This window comes from Nannospalax galili, unplaced genomic scaffold (assembly GCF_000622305.1).
Source record: "Nannospalax galili isolate Female #2095 unplaced genomic scaffold, S.galili_v1.0 scaffold529, whole genome shotgun sequence".
Taxonomy (NCBI): Eukaryota; Metazoa; Chordata; class Mammalia; order Rodentia; family Spalacidae; genus Nannospalax; species Nannospalax galili.
In genome coordinates this window covers 263,595-272,405 of record NW_008360309.1, presented here as the reverse complement: position 1 = coordinate 272,405, position 8,811 = coordinate 263,595, and positions in this window count along the sequence as shown.

Here is an 8,811-nt window from a genome sequence, read left to right as displayed (position 1 = left end):
TCCCCCCTCCAAAGAAACCAAAAATACCTAGCTGTGCCTGCCTTCTACAGTGACCCCCCTTCTACAGTGGCCCATGCTGGCAACCCAACTATAAAAGCCTCACTGTACCCTTTATCCTTCTCAATGGTTGAATGTCATCAGGTTATTTTAATGTGCTACCATTTGTTTATATACTGCAGCTAAATATTACATATATGTAAAGTGTCTTTATGAGTCATAAGACCTGTGGCCCGATTTGTAGATGTGTGCATGTGTATGGATGCATGTGCTTGGGGCTCTATATGAGTGTATATATGTATATATAAACATTTAAAGGTGATTTAATTTTTTAAAAACTACATACACAGTTCTCCTTTTCAGTATATTTAATATGATCACCATGCTTTGCCTGTATTTATGAACGGTAAATATCTGGGATACAGCAAGCATACAATTTGTTAAGTTTTAATTTTAAATATAATTGGTTTTTAAATCATATAAACAAAATTAAAGTGTTAAAAATATATAAAATATATAGTTGATTAAAAGGAGCCAGATGTGGTGGTACATTTCTTTAATCTCAGGAGGCAGAGGGAGAGGCAGGTAGATCTCTGTGAGATCGAAGCCAGCCTGGTCTACATAGTGAGTTCCTGGCTAGCTGGAGCTATAGGAAGACTCTGTCTCAAAAAAAGAAAAGATTAAATGAAAATTTTTTACATAAAAGGACTTTTATATAAAAACTCATTCAGAATGTTTATAATTCCTAAGTTCAAAATTCTATTACATTCAAATAAAACTGATACCTGATTCTCTATTTACAACAACAAAGTTTTCTTACATATTGATCTACTTTTAGTAATGTTTAAAATCTTAATAATGTTTATGAAAACCAGCTTACGTGGATTTTATCTTATCCTTTTACTAAATCAGATTTAAAACCCGTGATTAGGAGTTGGAGACATGGTTCGGCGGTTAAGAGTCTTACTGACTGCCCTTGCAGAGGACCCAGATTCCATTTCCAGCACCCACATGGTGGCTAACAACTGTCATAACTCCAGTTCCAGGGAATCTGACTCCCTTTTCGACCTCCGTGGGCATTGCACCACACGGGTGCACTTAACATACATGTAGGCAATAGACTCATACACATAAAATAATAAAAAATAGTAAAATATTTAAAAAACCTGAATATTGTTTATATGTTTTCCCATTGGTTAAATTACACAGTGATTATAGATTTCATTTACAGGACAAAATCTTACATCTTATTTCTAAATTTGGCCCATTATACAAAATTTCATCATGGCTGTGATCTTAGTCCTCTAAATTACTAAGTAAACACTTGACACTAGTCAGTTGTGACTCTCTCGAGCCTAAAAGGAAAGGCCTATACTTTTATATTTCTTAAATCCTGCTGTATTTGCAAAATAATTCAAAAAATTGCCGTTATTCTTCAGTAATAAAGGTAATAAATATTTAAAATCTTAATTCTGATAAGACTACAGGTAAAGACAGTATTAGATCCTTGTGTTATGATTGTTTACCCAGGCCCCATACTTTAAACTGTCCTTGAGGTAACCTGTATTTATACTCTTATAGTCTAAATTAGAGGACCTGTCGCCTTCTTGCTTCTAAATATAATACTTCTGAGCTGGGCATGGTGGCTCTTGCCTTTAATCCCAGCACTTGGGAGGCACAGGCAGGAAGAGCTCTGTGAGTTCAAGGCCAGCCTGGGCTACATAGTTTCAGGACAGCTGGGGCTACAGAGAGACCCTGGCTCAAAAAGACCAAGGGGGAAAAAAAACCAAACCCATATATATCAGCAATTAAATGTGGAGAGATAAAATATTGCAGGCCCAGTCTGTTGGTCCTTTCTTATGTATTCATCTGCTTTTAGTACTGAGGACTCTTCTGGTGGCCCTTCCAGGCTTTGTCTTACTGTTTGGTTAGCTTCCCTTTACTGGGCTCTTTGCCCTGCTCCTGGGTTCTGGCCCCCTCCTCTCTGGGTGTCTGCTCTTATCAGAACTTCTTCCCTTGTCTCTGATAAGCCTCCGAGTTCTCTGGGAGCCCTGTTCACTGTTCACTATACTGACCTCTGTGTTCCCTCTTTTCCAGAAGACGTTTGTTTGCTCACCCCAGTTCTCTGCCTCCACTTTACAGCCAGCTCTCTCCTGTCTGCTACCTTCCTAAATTGGTAAACTTTCTCCTGAGCCAGGCCTACTGCTGTCTTACCCGTTTACTGCTCAGAGACTATCCTGAAACACCAGTCACAATGCTAGCTTAGGAACTTCCCATAATACAGAAGACTTCTCAGTGTTAAACTGCTTAGAACTGAAAAACCCTCCCCTAAAACAGCTACCTTACAGAACTGGAGGTGCCCACAACACACTGAAGACAGCTTACATATCCCCAGAGCTGACCTTGTTTCTTCTAAAGATAGAGATGGAATTTCTACCTTGGTGGTGGAATTGTGGTGTGTGTTCGTGTTCATGTTTGTGTCTATGTAATTATCATTCTGTGTTGGGCAGCGTGGAAAAGAAAATGTCCCAGAATAGCCAGGGGTGGTGGCGCACGTCTTTAATCCCAGCAGGAGGCAGAAGCAGGCGGATCTCAAAAAGACCAAAAAAAAAAATTTCCCAGAATAACTGAGTAACAACCCTGTGATCACTTTGATTTTCTTTTATTCATTTTTCTGTATGCTAAGACTATTTCAATTTTTTTGTGTCTTGGCATACCTTAAAATGATGTGCATATGTGTATGTATAGATAAAATGTTAAGTGTTTTGATGTTATGTTAAAGAACTCAACAAGTATGTACTTAGAAACTAAGGTACTCCTTTTGAGACCTATTGAAATGGTATCTTTGGGTCTATTAAGTGTTTTGTAAAATCTTAAATACTATTTGTTTATATAAAACAGCATTGATTTGGGTCATAAAAGGTTGTTAGGTTATGCAGTTTGACATGTTTGGATACAGAGATGATAATTTTCTAAAACAAGTTCATTTCATTTGTGTGATAGTCAGGGGTAATGGAAATGATAGGAAATAAAATTGCTTTATGCTGGTCAGGATTCCTCTGGTAATGAACATTGTAAATCCTTGTTGGACCAATTGCTATTTTTTTTCCAGAAATATTCTTAATATACAAATGTTAAATATGACTTTTTAAAATTAAATTGATAATACATGTAAAATAATAGATACATATGTTTGTCAAGTATCTCTTAAATTTCCTTTTCATGGTGGGAATTACAGGAGATACAATACCAGCAAACAGTAGCATTCAAAAATCTAGGTAAGCTTACTCTGTATATACTAGAGATGGCTATGTAATTCTTAAGATGATAGTAAGTAGTATCTTACATTTCTAAGATAAATATTTTAACTTAATAGCATTAAGAAATAAAAACTATTGACTACCTGTGTTCTCCTCTTGCAAAAAGTTTTTGCAAGGTTCTTATTTTATCCAGTTTAAATGAAAGTTGGCCATGGTGGCCTTGAATCTCAGCATTTGGGAAATGGACGGATGTCTGAGTCTAAGGCCAGCCTGGTCTCCATAGGGAGTTCCAGGCAAGCCCCGGCTCCAATAGTGAGACTCTGTCTCAAATGAACTAAAATAAAAAAGTTTAAAAAAAAATCTATCTTTGTATATACGTATATTGTTTATATGTGCTTATATTTTTGTATTTACGTGGTATCAAAATTGCTTATAAGCGAATCATATTAATTAAAACTGCCAAGTCAATTCTAATTACTTTTAATTCATAGTGTAGCTAAAGTTTAAAAAAAAGATAAGCAGTCTTACTCAGATGTTAATTGATTAATCCTCTCAGCTCTGAGTGGTCTACAAACATCCTTATGCTTGGACAGTAGACTGACTCGCAGAACATGATGCTTCTGGGGCAGTATAGTTCTCCCGTATGTACAGTTGCTCTCATCTGGATACAGTCACTAGCATCTAAGAAAATCCAGTCCTGCACTTTCAGCTTTTTATCATTTCCATTAAATGTATCAGGCTTTTAATGAAAAACTGAGTTCTAAGTCAGGTTTACTTAAAATTTGCCTCTGCCAAGCAAAGCAATACTGGTGTAACTGATCTCCTGGGTGTTCAGTTATATGTGGTGGCCTATACCAATATGGTGAGAGGGCCCTAAATGGGACAATATTTTGACCCTTGCCCTCCAAGGTCAATTAGGTCCCAGGGGACTATGGAGCATCTCTCAGTGTCCTACAGCTCTGTAGGGTAACCTGTATTGTTCAGAGAGGCCATCGAGACCCCACTGAGTAGACTAACCAGTGTGCATTAAAGGGGAGAGTCAACACAGAGGGACATGTTCCCTATGCTTCCAAGGGAAGCTATGGTCAAGCAAGGCCTTGACTCATTCGCAAAAGATGGAACAGCTGATAAAAAGAAAGGCTGAGGGAGAGAGAGGGCTTCATCCCTGGCCCAAGTTACACCTGAGGACCAGACCTTCAAATGACCTTGACATTAAAAACAAAAGGATTAAATTTGGCCACCTGCATGATCTTAAACACCCAGCAGAAAAGTATAACCAACGTTAAATAATAATACAAGACAAAACAGTGGGTCAGGTTTTGTCGGCCTTTGGGCCTCTGACATGCCAGGTGGAGTAATCAGTCACCCAGTGTAATCAGATGAAAGGATTCGTGCTTACATAGCCATAAAGATACTGTTCTTTGTATATCCCTAATAATTCTGCTTATGTCTTTGCTTTACAAGATCTACAAAGTCAGACTATGACCATGTCAAACACCACCATTGGTAAACAGCTTTCAAACTAGAGCTCTGGATCTTCACAGTAAAAATGTATTCAATCTATTGTAATCTTAGGAGCAGTGCTTTTGTACTCAAATGCTGTCTTAATTTTATGTATTCTTATGTATAGTCAGTCCATACTCTGTCTTACCACAATCTTAACTTCTGTCTGGGTCCCCTTGATCACTCTCCAGTGCCTGAAAGTCAGCAAGAGTGGAGACCCTAAATACCCCCCTACGTCCCCAGTGTCAGCCTGAAGCAGCCAGATTGACTCAACGTCCGTCTCCATTATCTTAGGGTCTTAGCTCTTGAGCGGAGATTGTTAGGTAGCTAGATAGATATTAGCAGGCTTGGAGGACATTGAGGAAGGGCCCCTCCCTCACAGCATCCCCCTCACAGCATGAGGTTTTCTGATACAGAGACTGCTCCAAGACCCTCTAATGAGAAAGAAAGTCAGGAATGTCAACTGGGGGCAAGCCATTTTCTAAAGCTACTCCATTTTGGTTGAACTGTGACAATTTGCATAACTATGGTTTCTATAAGTAAAGTAACTTGTTTATATTCTTGCCTTTCCTGGACCCCAAATAATGGCCAGCCGGGAAAGATGCTTACCAATCACTCAACATTCTTTGCTCATGGCCAACTGTGGGCCAGAAAAGGAAACTTCTGCGTACCCTCCCCCTTCTGCACTATAGCTACCCCAGCTTGTAAGCAGATGGGGGGCTCTGATTCTTATAGAGTCCCCCTATGCAGGGTTTTCCCCAAATAAAGGCCTACATTGCTTTAAATCGCTTGTTCCCTTGTCTGTCTTTCCTTCTGGCTGACCTTTCAGGGATCATAAGGCTGTTGCCCTGTACTTAATGGTACTTAAGGGGCAGCTGCCTCCCCACGTGTCTGACAGGAAGAGCAGAAAGCAGCTGTGGATATTAACACTGTGTCCCTGTGGACAGCTAGAGGGTAAACTAACGAGACATTGCTGCTGTTCGTCTCACGGTATAAAAATGCTTGCAGCGTGAACAAAAAGCTAGATGTTGACTGCCTTAAAGCGGCTTCCTCATTCAGTTTCTGCTGGTTGGTGTAAGCCTCGGTTTGCTCTCCACAGTGTACTCAGGTCTTCTGCTGGATGTTGTGAGCACCTGATTTGATGAGGTTTTGCTATATACCTACCAATTCTATCTGCTTAGTATTTATTCTTTTACTACTTTTGCGGGGGAGAAGGGTCTCACAGTGTAGCCCCAGCTGGTCGGAACTCGAGAGGGCAACCCCTGCCTTCCGAGTCCCGAGATTATATACAAGTGCTACCACGCCCGGCCCTTTTATGTTTTTATTGAAATTATATTTTATGTGTGTGCGTGCATGTGCATGCCTATGCAGTTCTGGAGGTCAGAGTACAAACCTGCATAAACTGGTTCTTCCCTTCCACCATCTGGTCAGGATCAAACTTAGGATATCAGTTTTGGGGGAAGGCTCTCATAAGCTCCCATTCTTTATGTATATATTGTGTGTGTGTTGTTGTTTTTTTTTTTTAAATCTTTTTGAGACAAGGTGTCCCTGTAGCTTCAGCTGGCCTGGAACTCACTATGTAGATCAGACTGGCCTCGAACTCAGAGATGGGCCTGCCTCTGCTTTCCAAGTGCTGGGATTACAGGAGTGCACCACCATGCCTGGCTCACTTTCTATATTCTTTTTTTAAAATATTTTTTAAATTTATTTTTATTTTATGTGTATGCATGTAATACCCTCATTTAGGTAAGTGCACCCGTGTCATGCAGTGCCCACAGAGGACAGAAGGAGGCTGTCGGATCCCCTGGAACTAGAGTTACAGTTGTTAGCTGCCATGTGGGTGCTGGGATTCAAACCCGGGTCTTCTGCAAGAACAACCAGTGTTCTTAACCGCTGAGCCATCTCTTCAGCCCCACTTTCTATATTCTTAATAAATGCAGTCATTCATAATTTTTAAAAATTTATTTTTATGTGTATGAATGTATTGCCTGCCTGTGTCTACATGCACCCGTGCTGTGCAATCCCTGAAGAGGTCAGAAGAAGGTGTTAGATCCCCTGGAACTGGAGCTACAGATGGTTGTTAACCACCATGTGGGTACTGGGAATTGAAACACAGTCCTCTACAAGAGCAGCCAGTGCTCTTAACCACTGAGCCATCTCTCCAACCCACTCATTCATAATTTAAAATAAGACTTTTGCTGGGTGTGGTGGTGCATGCCTTTAATCCCGGCACTCAGGAGGCAGAGGCAGGCAGATGTCAAGTCCAAGGCCAGCCTGGTCTACATAGTACGTTCCAGGACAGCTGGGGCTACAGGGAGACCCTGTCTCAAAAAACAAAACAACCCCCCCAAAAAACCAAAACGCCAAAACCAAGAACTATAGAAACTACACCCCTTAGTAACCAGCCTGCCCTTCCCTTAGACTCACCCCACCTCCCCCCAAAAAGACAGGCTGTAGCCTGGGGCCAGTCAGTCTTACAGCACATCCAGCTATAATCTATCATTTTGCTCTAATAAAGTTACTTTTGCAAATCTGTGTGAACCCCTATTTCCAATTCTTTGGATAAAAGGCCAAGAACCTGAAAAGACCTGGTCCAGACCCCTACTGCTGGTAACAATAATGTGGTTATATTCTCATAGAATTCATAATTGGGATAATTATACTTTGCTGTTGGCACAATCCCCATGTTTTCCCTGACCTGTGGAATGAGGTCTTCGATCGATTAGGACCAAATGAAAGCCATTAGAATTGCAATCAATTATTAGAGAAAAATTGTGAATGGGGAAAGAAAATACAACATCCTCAGAATATACATATTGGTGTCACCATCAGAAACTTGAAAGATGTAGGTGTGAGTAGTTTCTTCCCCCCCTTTAATTAATTAGTGTTTTTGAGACTCTGTCTCCCTGTAGCCCCAGCTGGCCTCGATCTCACTTCAGCCTGCCTCTACCTCACAAGTGCTGGGATTAGAGGTGGGCGCTAGGCACCCGGCGCTTTAATTTAATATGGCCTTTGCAGAAGAGGGATGAATCTGGGAGAATGAGGGTTGGTTATTGTAAAGTTAATCTGTTAATAGTAGTCACTCCTTGCCTAGGTGCTGTACCAGATATAGTTTCCTTGCTTGAGGAGATTGACACATCTCCTGGTACCAGCTACCCAAGTACTAATCTCTCAAATGATTTTTGGCCACACGTGTCCTTAAGGCCCCCAGAAACAATTTCTTTTTGTTGGCAAGGCCACCAGAAGACTTGTTTTACTCAGTTAGTTCTCAAGCTTTGAATCGTAACTTATTTTGCAGGGATCTTGATTACCTTTCTTTCCTGCAATAACCCTGGTCCCTTACATTGATGGCATTATGCTTATTGGACCCAGTGAGCAGAAGGTACTATCTACTGTGGATTTTGGAAAGTATTTTTACATCAGAGGATAGGAGGTAGTTGAACCCAAAATTCAAGGGCCTTGGAAAAAATTCTAGGAATCCAGTTGTTTGTGGTACATAGAGATACTCCTTTTTAGGGGATAGATCAATTGTATCTGGCTCCTTCAAGAAAGGATAACGTTAGTGGGCCTATTTTAATTTTGGTTATAGCACATTCCCATTTGGGTGTGGTATTCTGACGGAGTAACTGCAAGCTGCTACTTTGAAGGCGGTGCAGAAAGGAGAATGCTCTGCAACATACCCAGTTTCGCCTGCGTTCTGTGCCACTCTTGCCTTTCGATCGTCACATCCCTAGCCCTTTAGCTGAGCCTCGCCGTCCAATCAGGAGCACCTGCAGGCGTCCATTCTTTCGGGTGCCTAAAAGAGGTGGTTTTACTTCTGTCAGTCAGGCCTCGTTAGCCAATCAGATCCTCCAAGTTAAATATCACTGCGCCTCGGGGTGGCTCTGGCCAATCAGGGCTTCGGGACGGCCCCCAATCAGGAGCTCGGGTGGGCTCAGCGCAGTTGGGGTAGAGGTGCTGGTGGCAGCCCCGCGGTGGTGGTCACCAGACGGGGAGCCGCCAGAGCCGGTGGATCTTCCCTAGGCTGGGCTGGCTGCTGAACCCTGCGTCT